Consider the following 12,348-nt stretch of genomic DNA (forward strand, 5'->3'; position numbering starts at 1 on the left):
GTGTGGAGCCCAGTGGGCACTGCAGTGCTCCTGTGGAGAAGGAGGACAGATAACTCATAGTGGATGGCATGATCTGAGGATCACCTGGGAAGCACTGGAAGACACGTCCCCCCTTCTTGGATTTATCTGGAACAGGTGGCGTGCTTCTCTGGGATCCAAAGAGCCAGTGGGCACCAGTCTGCTCCCCAGCCCATTGTATATGCACAGAGCACCTGCTGAGGATAGCCAACATGGACACCAGCTTTTTGCTGTGCTTTACTCCAAACTCCAACCTTCTGCACCTTGGTGCAACTGCCCTTCTGAGACAAACATGCATCAAACCCAGCATGGTTAGACTGTCCCCCAGAGGATCAGCATGTATCTGTATGTGCCATAGCCATTAAAGTTTTAAAACCCAACCAGTCTGCCTGGGATAAAACACAGGTGCACTGTACTGCTGAGTGGGAAGATGCCCCAGATAGGGTGAAGACAGGGATCAAAGGGATGCCTGGGACACATGAAGGGAGACTGATTGCTTTTCTTTGAAGACTTCTGGATGATGGTAGGTACAAACTCCCCTCTCTGGGGACAAGTGAGGAGGCTAATGATATTTCTCTCCCCTCCCCTTCAGCATAAGCTAACTTCAGTAAGCAGCACAGTGCCAACAGTGGCAGACTAAACTTGTTTACACCAAGTCTCACCTCCCTATCCTTGTAATTGCTGCATTACTAAGGCAAGTGTGCCTGAGAACCAGAGCAGCAGGCTCCCCAAGAAGACCAGCACAAATCCTCCATAGGCACCATGTATGCTGACCATAGAGTGCTGTAAGCTTTAGCTCTAGTGAAAATAGCATCAGGTCTCTTTTAACAAGCAGACCAGAGCACACCTAGCTCAAACTCACCACATTCTGGCCAAGTTACAAACACTCCCCACCGCAGGAAAGGAGAAACACAGAGGGCTGACTTGAGGGAAACAGTAGCCAAAACACAGCAGCAGAACGCACACAGCATAGACCAGAAATGCCTTCTGAAGTCTTAAGCCTTGGATAGTATATAACCTCTTAATAAAGCCATTACTTTCAGAAGCAGAAAACATAGCAGACTTCCCTAAAATGCAGAAGACAGAGACCAAGTAATATTCCATTATATATATATACATCTTTATCTATCTATCATCTATCATCATCATCTATGTGTGTGTATGTATGTGTATTTACATACATACACACATTTTATCCACACACACACACACACACATATATATCTATTCATACATATATATGCACACACAGATATGTATACATAGACACATCTTTATCCGTTTATCAGTTGATGGGCATTTGGGCACTTTCCATAATTTGGCTATTGTGGATAATGCTGCTGTAAACATCAGGATGAATGAATTCCTTCAAATTATTTTTGTAGCCTTTGGGTAGATACATAGTAGTGTAATTGCTGGGTCATAGACCAGTTCCATTTTAACTTTTTGAGGAACCTCCATACTATTTTCCAGAGTGCCTGCACCAGTTTGCTTTCCCATCAACACTGTAAGAGGTTTCCCCTTCCTCTGCATCCTCACCAACATGTGTTGCTTCCTGTGTTGTTAATTGTAGCCATTCTGCCAAGTGTGAGGTAGTATTTCATCATAGTTTTGATTTGTGTTTCTCTGATGATGAATGATGTTTACATCTTTTCGTGTGTCTCTTGGCCATTTGGATATATTTTTTGGAGAAATATCTATTCATGACTTCTGCACATTTCTTGATTAGATTATTTGTTCTTTTAGGTGCTGAGTTTGATAAGTCCTTCATAGATTTTGGATACTAGCACTTTATCTGATATGTCATTTGAAAATACCTCCTCACATTCTAAGGTTGTCTTTTAGTTTTGTTGATTGTTTCCTTTGCTGTGCAAAGGCTTTTATCTTCATGAAGTCCCAGTAGTTCATTTTTGCTTTTGTTTCTCTTGTCTCCCAAGATGAGTCTAGCAAGAAGTTGCTGCAGTGAATGTCGAAGAGGTTGCTGCCTGTGTTCTACTCTAGGATTTTGGTAGGTTTCTGTCTCACATTTAGGTATTTCATCCATTTTGAATTTGTTTTTGCTTATGGTAGAGGAAAGTGTCAGTTTTATTCTTCATGTCACTGTCTGGTTTCCCAACACCTTTTGTCAAAGAGACTCTTTTCCATCGGATATTCTTTCCTGCTTTGTCAAAGATTAATTGACCATAGAGTTGAGGGTTCTTTATTCTGTTCCATTGTTCTATGTGTCTGTGTTTGTGTCAGTACCTACTGTCTTGATGATTACAGATTTGTAATACAGCTTGAAGTCTGGGACTGTGATGCCTCCAGCTTTGCTTTTCTTTTTCAAGATTGCTTTGCCTATTTAGGATATCTTCTGGTTCCATACAAATTTTAGGATTGTTTTTTCTAGCTTTATGAAAAATACTTGTGTTCTTTTGGTTGGGATTGCTTTGAATGTGTATATTGCTTTGGGTAGTATAGATATTTTAGTTAGATTTATTCTTCCTACCCATGAGTATGGGTGTTTTTCCATTTCCTTGTGTCATTTTAAATTTCTTATATTTGTGTTCTATAGTTTTCAGAATACAGATCTTTTACCTTTTTGTTTGATTTATTTCTAGGTATCTTACAGGTTTTGATGCTGTTGTAAATGATTCCTTTATTTCTCTTTCTACTGCTTCATTGTTGGTGTATAGGAATGCAACAAATTTCTGTATATCAATTTTATATTCTGTGACTTTACTGAATTCATGTATCGGTTCTAGTGATTTTTTTGGTGGAGTCTTTTGGGCTTTCTACATACAGTACAATGTCATCCACAAATAATGAAAGTTTTACTTCTTCCTTGCCAATTTGGATGCATTTTATTTCTTTTTGCTCTCTGATTGCTGAGGTTAGAACTTTCAGTGCTATGTTGAACAAGAGTGGTGAGAGTGGACATCCCTGTCATGTTTCTGAACTTAAGGGAAAATCTCTCAGTTTTCCCCCATTGAGGATGACATTAGTTATGGGTCTTTCATACATGACCTTTATGATATTGCGATATGATCGTTCTATCCTTGCTTTGTTGAGGGATGGTTGCTGTACTTTGTCAAATGCTTTTTCTGTATCTATTGAGAGGATCATATGGTTCTTTTCTTTGATTTATATGGTATATCACATTGATTGATTTACAGATATTGAACCATCCCTGCAGCCCAGGAATAAATCCTACTTGATCATGAAAAATAATCCTTTTAATGTACATTGGATCCTATTAGCTAGTACCTTGTTGAGAATTTTTGCATCCATGTTCCTCAGAGATATTGGTCGATAATTCTTTTTAGTGGGGTCTTTGGTTTTGGGATCAAGATAATGCTCACCTTGTGAAATGAGTTTGAAAGTTTTCCTTCCATTTCTAATTTTTGGTAGAGCTTCAGAAGGATAGATATTCATTCTTCTTGAAATGTTTTGTAGAATTCCACTGAAAGCCATCTGGCCCTGGACTCTTGTTTGCTGGGAGATTTTTGATTACAGATTCAATTTCTATGCTGGTAATGGGTCGTTTCAAGTTTTCTATTTCTTGATGTTTCAGTTTCAGTAGTTTATATATTTCTAGGAATGTAATCTTTTCCTCCCAATTGCCCATTTTTTTTTTTTTTTGGCATATCATTGTTCAGAATGTTCTCTTATAGTAGTTTGTATTTCTGTGGTGTTGGTTGTGATCTCTTCTCTGTCATTCATTATTTTATTTATTTGGGTCCATTCTCTTTTCTTTTTGATAGATCTGGCTAGGGGGTTATCAATTTTGTTAATTCTTTTTTTTTAATATTTTATTTATTTATTTGTCAGAGAGAGAGAGGGAGAGAGAGCAAGCACAGGCAGACAGAATGGCAGGCAGAGGGAGATGCAGGCTCCCTGATGAGCAAGGAGCCCGATGTGGGACTCGATCCCAGGACGCTGGGATCATGACCTGAGCCGAAGGCAGCTGCTTAACCAACTGAGCCACCCAGGCGTCCTATTTTTGTTAATTCTTTCAAAGAACCAACTCCTAGTTTCATTAATCGGTCTTACTATTTTTTTTCCATTTCTGTATCATTTATTTCTACTCTAAGCTTTGTTATTTCTCTTCTGCTCGTTTTAAACTTTATTTGCTGTTCTTTTTATAGCTCCTTTAGGCACAGAGTTAGGTGTGTATTTGAGACTTTTCTTGCCTCTTGAGGAAGGTCTGCATTACTTCCCTCTTATGACTGATTTTGCTGTGTCCCAAAGATTTTGGACTGTTGTGTTTTCATTTGTTTCCATGTATTTTTGTTGTTCTTCCTCTTCTTTAATTTTATGGTTTACCCATTCGTTCTTTAGTGGGATGATCTTTAACCTTCATGTATTTTTAGTCTTTCCAAATTTTATTTTGTGGTTGACTTCAAGTTTCATAGCACTGTGGTCTGAAAATATGCATGGTATGATCTCAATCTTTTTTTACTGGTTGAGGCCTGTTTTGTGACACAATATATGTTCTATTCTGGAGAATGTTCCATGTGCACTCAAGAAGAATATGTATTCTGCAGCTTTAGAACAAAATGCTCTGAATATATCTATGAAGTCCATCTGGTCTAGTGTCTTCAAAGCAATTATCTCCTTGTTGATTTTTTGCTTAGGTGATCTGTCCATTGTTCTAAGTGGGATTTTAAAGTCCCCTACTATTACTGTATTTTTTTTTAATCAATGAGTTTCCTTAAGTCTGTTATTGTTTTATATAGTTGGTTGCTCCCAATTTGGGACCCTACCCTTGTAGGTTAAGGACTTGTTGTCCCTTGCTGCTTTCAGAATTATCTCTTTATCTTTGTATTTTGCAAGTTTTACTAAGATATATTTTGGCGTTGACCTATTTTTGCTGATTCTGAAGTGAGTTCTCTGTGCCTCTCGGGACTGAATGCATTTCCTTCCCCAGAATAGAGAAGTTCTCTGTAATTCATTTTTATTTTCATTCAGTTGTGGTTAGAAAGAAAGCTTGATATAATTTCATCTTCTTATATTTGTTAAGACTTGTTTTGTGACCTAACATATGTCCTGGAGAATGTTCCATGTGTACTTGAAAAGACTGTATTCTATTGCTTTTGGATGGAAGTTCTATATGTATCTTTTAAGTATAACATATCATTTAATGCTGATGTTTTCTTACTGATTTTATGTCTTGATAATCTACCCTTTGGTGTAAATGGTATATTAAATTTCCTTACTATTGTAGTATTTCTATTTTTTCTTTATATTTGTTAACATTGCTTTCTATATTTAGATGTCCTATGTTGGGAACATACATATTTTAAGGCATTACACCCTCTTGATGGATTGTCCCTTATATCATTCATTATACAGTGCCCTTCTTTGCCTTATTACTGTCCTTGTTTTAAAGTCTTCTATTTAGTCTGACAAAATTGTAACAACCCCCAGTTGTCTTTTGGTTTCTGTTTACATGGAATATCTTTCTTCTGTTCTTCGCTTTCAGCCTGTGTATGTCCTTATATATGAAGTGATTCTTTATAGGTAGCATGCCAATAGGTCTTTTTGTTGCTACTTTTGTTTTTAATCCATTTAGATTGGAGAACATAGTCCATTTACATTAAATTAATCATTTACTCATTTATAATTATGTACTTCTTCTTCTTTTGTTAATTGTGTTCTGGCCATTTGTAGTTCCTCTTTCTCATCTCTCTTTCTTCTTTTGTGGTTTGATGAGTTTCTGTAGAAGTACTCAATTTTCTTTCTTACTATCTTTTGGGTGTCTACTATAGGTTTTTGCTTGATGGCTACCATGTTTTATTTATATATATATTATAATAACTTATATTTAGGACACTCTATTTTAAGTCAATAACTACTTAAGTTTGAGTGCATTCTGAAGTCCTACATTTTTACTCCCTCCCCATTATGTTTTAGGATTTTGGTGTCACATTTACATCTTTATGTTCTGTATCCCTTAATTAATTATTGTAGTTATAATGACTCTTATTGCTTTTGTCTTTTATCTTTTTTCTAACTCTAAAAGTTATTCATCCACTACCTTTATTATATATTTACCTTCATCAGTGAGATTTATACTTTCATGGGTTTTCTTGTTACTAATTAGTACCTTTTCTTATCAGCTTAAAGAAGTCCCTTAACATTTCTTGTAAGGTTAGTTTATTGGTAATGAACTTCATTAGATTTTACTTGTCTGGAATACTCTCCTTCAATTCTGAAAAACTTTGCCAGATAGAGTATTCTTGTTTCTCTTTCTCTCTCCCTCCCTCTCTCTCTCTCTTTTTTTCTTTCTTTTAGCATTTTGGCCATATTGCAGTACCTCTTTCTGGCCTGCAAAGTTTCTGTTGAAAAAACCTGCTAATATTATTATTGGGGTTGCCTTGAAGTAACAAGGTGTTTACTGCTTTTAGCATTCTCTCTTTGTATTTTTCTTTCCCCATTTTATTTACAATGTGTCTTGTGGATTTAGTTGGGTTAATATTATTTAGAACTCTAGCCTTCTGGATCTGCATGTCTGGTTCCCTCACCAGTTTGGGGAATTTTCAGCCATTATTTCCTCAAATAAGTTTTCTGTTCCTTTCTTTCTTTCTCTCTTCTCCTTCTGGGACACCTATAATGCAAATGTTAGTTCACTTGATGTTGTCCTCTAAGATGTCTTTACTTTTTTTCCTTTCCCCTTTTTTTTCTCTGATCATGTGAGTTCCTCTGATCTATCTTCTAGTTCACTAATCCTTTCTATTGCTTCATCTTAACTGTCCCCTCTAGTGTATTTTTCATTTGGATGAAAATGGATTTCATTTTGAATTGAAATATAATCCAATTGAAAATCCATTTCATTTGGATTATTTTGTTCTTTAGCTCTGTGGTTGTGTTCAGTATTTTCTTACATTTTGTAAGAAATGTAACTTCTTTACTGGAGTTCTCACTGTGTTCATCCATTCTTCTTCCACGTCCACTGAATATCTTTATGACCATTACTTTGAAGTTTTTATCAGATCAAATTACTTATCTCTATTTAATTAAGATTTTTTCTGAGGGTTTATCTTGTCTTTTGTTTGTTTGTTTGGAACATATTTCATTGCTTTTCATTTTGTTTGACTTTCTCTATTAGTTTCTATGTATTAGATAAAATAGTGTCCTCTTGCAGTCTTACAGCATTGGCCTTATATAGGAGATGAATCTTATTATTCAAACTTACCCTATCTTTTGGTTATCTCTCAAACCTTTGTGATTTCTCAAACAGCCAATTTTTTTTAAATAACTTCCAGTAGTTGGGAGTGTGCCAAGACCACTAACTATCACTTTGAGGACAATCTCAGCACTTAGATCCAAGCTAATATTCACTAGATTCTGGAAGCCAGACTTTCAGGAAGCAGCTTTTAAAGAATGCAAAAATATACAGTCCCATGGGACTGCAAACATACATCTTGCTGGCCACTAGACCAGGTAATCTGGAGATACCCCTGGGCAGAAGTTGTAAAAATTAGTCCCATATGAGTGTATGGAACTTTCTTGGCGATATTGTTGAACTCTAGTGGGACAGAGGACAGCAGAAATGGTACCGCATGGCCTGTGTTTCCTGAGAGCACCTCTCTTGCCTCTAGATGTGTATAAAATCTGAAGCCTGCCCCTAAGTTTGAAACTCTAGTTTTAGAAAGTAGGCCACCTTCATAGAAAACCTGGGAATATGCTTCAGTCAGCTTTGTGTGCAGGACTCCAAGCATGTATCCTACCAAGAACTGTCTCTTTGATTGTTATATCATACTCAGGATTCTTGGGTTCTATGATAACCAGGAACCCAAGATTGCCTGACCAAAAGAGCTAGGTGATCAAGGGGCATCCCCTGGGTGGCAGCTATAAAATCTAGGTTACCAGATGTGTGTAGAATCTCTCCTCTGGGAGATACTGGTGCTCTGTTTCTGGATTGAGCAAAGCAAAGAGGAATATAAAGGTATCACCTGCTAGAAAATTTAAAAAAAAAAAAGAAAAGAAAAGAAAAAGAAAAAGAAAGTAAAAAGGGAAATACAAAGAAAAAATGTGCTTTAGGAAGCTTTAGGAAGGTAGAGGAAGAGTATGTAAGATGTTGCTTGATAGCTGGAGCCCAAAGATGGCACCCACAGGAAGGGGTAATAAAAAAATCACCTTTAGCTTTAGCAAGGCAGAAGAAGAGCAGGAAGATGATGCCCACCACTCTCTAACACCCTGGAGAGTATTCTGGCAGGACCTCGTCTCTTAGAACAATGCTTTAAAATTAGGAATGAGACTCTTACATAAAATCTGGATACTGTTCAATGAGCTGCATCTGTTTTAAGCCCTGGGGCAAGTGAAACTGCACATTGGCCCTTTGAGTCATTCCTCAGTTTGCCACAGCTCCATCCGTCTCCTGGATGTGAATCCTATTGTTCTTCAAAATCAGATGGTGTGGGGCTCATTTCCTAGATGCTAGCCTTAAAAGTCAGTGTGTCAGATGTGAGGTAGGAGCCCATTGCTACTCAGGGAGAAGCTTCCAGTTTTCAGTTTCCTCCTGATTGTGGGTTGCCACACCATGGGTGGGGTTTATGGCAAGATTTTATCTCAGCCTTTTCTATCTACTTCAACATGGTTTCCTCTTTTATTTGTCTGATATGAAGGGGTTGCTTCACCAGTTTTCAGTGGTTTTTTTTTTTTTCCTTCCCCCAGAAGAATTTATTCCATATATGGCTGTAGATTCGGTGTGCTCTTTGGAGGAGGTAAACTCAGGATCTTCCTGTGGTGCCATCTTGGACCAGAAATTGGGTTTTACCTATGATAAAATAACTTTTAAGAATTTCATAGGAATTGCATTTAATCTATAGATTCCTTTGGGTAGTATTTTGTTTTTAACATTATTAAGTCTTCAGATTTATGAACTCAGGATATACTTCCAAGTATGTGTATCTTTTAAAATTTCCTTTAGCATTTTTTTGTAGTTTTCAGTATATGAGTCCTTTGTATTTTTGGTTAAATATATTCTTAAATTATTCTTAAATTTATTATTACTATTTTTATACTATTATAAATAGAATTGCTTTTTAAATCTCTTTTGGGGTTGTAAATGATTAGTAATTAGCAGTGAAATGTATGTCTGTTTTGTTTTTATATCCTGCAATTTTACTGAATTCATGTATTATCTCTTTTTCAGTTTAATATCTTTTATTTATTTTTTTCTTGCATAGTTTCTTTTGCCAGTCTTTCCAATACTATGTTGAATACAAGTGGTGGAAGCAAGCATTCTTTTGATTTTCCTGATCTTAAGGGAGATGTTTTCAGTCTTTCAATATTAAGCATGATGTTATCTGTGGGATTCTCACATATGGTCATTATCATTTTTTTGTTTCTTTCTATTCTTAGTTTATTGAGTTCTTTTTTTTTTAAGATTTTATTTATTCATTTGACAGACAGAGATCACAAGTAGGCAGAGAGGCAAGCAGAGAGAGAACGGGAAGCAGGCTCCTGCTGAGCAGAGAGCCTGACGCGGGGCTCGATCCCAGGACCCTGGGATCATGACCCGAGCCGAAGGCAGAGGCTTTAACCCACTGAGTCACCCAGGCGCCCCAGTTTATTGAGTTCTTATTAAATCAAGAAAGAGTATTGAATTTCTTTTTTTATTTAAACTCAATTAATTAACATATAGTATATTATTAGTTTCAGAGGTAGAGTTCAGTGACTCATCAGTCTTATATAATACCCAGTGCTCATTACATCACATGCCCTCCTTAGTGTACATCATCCAGTTACCCCATCCCCCACCAACCTGCCTGCCAGTAACCCTCTGTTTCCTATGATTAAGAGTCTCTTCTAGTTTTTCTCCCTCTCTAATTTTCTATTGTTTTATTTTTCCCTTCCTTCCCATATGATTCTCTGTTTTGTTCCTTAAATCCCACATATGAGTGAAATCATATGATAAATTATTTTTCTCTGATTGACTTATTTCACTTAGCACAATACCTTCTAGTTCCATCCATGTCATTGCAAATGGTAAGATTTCATTTTTTGATGGCTAAGTAGTATTCCATTGTGTGTATATGTATATATATACATATACACACACCACATCTTTATCCATTCATCTGTCAGTGACATCTTGGCTCTTTCCATAGTTTGGCTTTGTGGACATTGCTGCCATAAACATTGGAGTTGCAGGTGCCCCTTAAGATCATTAAATTTGTATCACCTAGGGATAAATATAACCAAAGAGGCAAAGGATCTGTACTTAGAAAAATATAGAACACTCATGAAAGAAATTGAGCAAGACACAAAGAAATGGAAAAACATTCCATGCTATTGAATTGGAAGAACATATTGTTAAAATGTCTACCTAGAGCAATCTATACATTCAGTGCAATCCCTATCAAAATACCTTCAGCTTTTTTTCAGCGCTGGAAGAAATAATCCAAAAATTTGTATGGAACCTGAAAAGACCTCAAATAGTGAAAGGAATGTTGAAAAAGAAAACCTAAGCTTGTGGCATTACAGTGGTGGACTTCAAGCTATATTACAAAGCTGCAATCATCAAGATGGTATGGTACTGCCACAAAAACAGACATATAGATCAATGAAGCAGAATGAAGAACCCAGAAATGGACTCTCAACTCTGTGGTGAACTAATCTTTCACAAAGCAGGAAAGAATGTCTAATGGAAAAAAAGACAGTTTCTTCAACAAAGGGTGTTGGGAAAATTGCCCCATGCAGAAGAATAAAACCAGACCATTTGCTTACATTATATACAAAAATAAACTCAAAATGGATCAAAGACCTAATGTGAGACAGGGATCCACCAAAATCCTAGGGGAGAACACAGGCAGAACCTCTTTGTCCTCAGCTGCAGCAACTTCTTGCTAGACATGTCTTCAAAGGCAAGGAAAACAAAGGCCAAAATGAACTATTGGAACTTCAAGATAAAAAGCTTTTGCACAACAAAGGAAACAGTTGTCAAAACCAAAAGATAACCTACAGATAAAGGGTTAGTATCAGATAAAGGGTTAGTATCCAAAATTTACAAAGAACTTATCAAGTTCAACACTCAAAAAGCAAATAATCCAATCAGGAAGTACACAGAAGACATGAACAGACATTTCTCCAAAGAAGACATTCAGATGGCCAATAGACATGTGGAAAAATGTTCCAAATCAGTTGGCATCAAGAAAATACAGATCAAAACCACAATGAGATACCACCTCACAACAGTCAGAATGGCTACAATTAAAAAACAAGTCAGGAAATGACAGATGTTGGTGAGGACGTTGAGAAAAGGCAGCCCTCTTCAACTGTTGGTGGAAATGAAAGCCAGTACAGCCACTCTGGAAAACAGTATGGATGGTCCTCAAAAAGTCGAAAATAGAACTACCTTATGACCCAGCGATTGCACTACTAAGTATTTACCTGAAAGTATTGAATTTCATCAAATGCTTTTTATGCACCAATTGATGTGATCAAGTGTTTTCCCCTTTACCACATATTAATGTGGTATATTACATTGTTTACTTTTGTGTTCTAAACCATCTTTTTGTTTCAAAAATAAATGCCACTTGGTCCTGGTGTATAATCCTTTTAATAAGTTCATGAATTCAATTCATGAATTCAATATCATGAATTTGATAGTATTTTGTTGAGGACTTTTTATCAATATTCATAATGGTTATTTAGTTGTAGTTTTCTTACAGTATCTTTGGCTTTAATATCAGGGCAAAGCTGGGCTCACAGAATGAGTTAGTGACTGCTCCTATTCAGCTTTTAAGAAGAGTTTAAGAAGGAATTGTGTTCATTCTTCTTTAAATGTTTAGTAGAATTTAGTAGAAGCTATCTTGTCCTTTAGTTCAACCAGAAGGACTCTCTTTAGCATTTCTTACAGAAAGTTGTAGAACTGCCTCAACTTTTGTTTATCTGGAAGTGTATGAATTTCTCTCTGATTTCTGAAGGATGGTTTTGTTGAACATAGAGTTGGTTGATGGGCTTTTTTGCCTCCAGGAATTCAAATATATCATTTCAAACCTTCTGGAATCTATTTATGATGAGAAATCAGTTGATAATAATATTGGATGTCACTTGTATATAAAGAGTCAGTTTTTTCTTACTGCTTTCAAGAGTCTACCTTTGTCAACAGTTTCATTATAACGTGCCTTTGTGTTGGTCTCTTTGAATTATCCTACTTGGAATTTATTATGCTTGTTCTGTTTATAGGTTCACATGTTTCTTCACATTTGGAATGTTCTCAGACATTATTTCCTCAAATAATCTTTCCACCCCATTTTCACTTCCTTCTCCTTATAGGACTTCATAATTTTTAAGTTGGTCTACTTGATGGTGTTCGACAAGTCTCTTGGGCTCTTTCAC

This window comes from Enhydra lutris, unplaced genomic scaffold, assembly GCF_002288905.1.
Source record: "Enhydra lutris kenyoni isolate GAN:26980312 unplaced genomic scaffold, ASM228890v2 scaffoldscaffold8, whole genome shotgun sequence".
In the NCBI taxonomy this organism is placed as follows: Eukaryota; Metazoa; Chordata; class Mammalia; order Carnivora; family Mustelidae; genus Enhydra; species Enhydra lutris.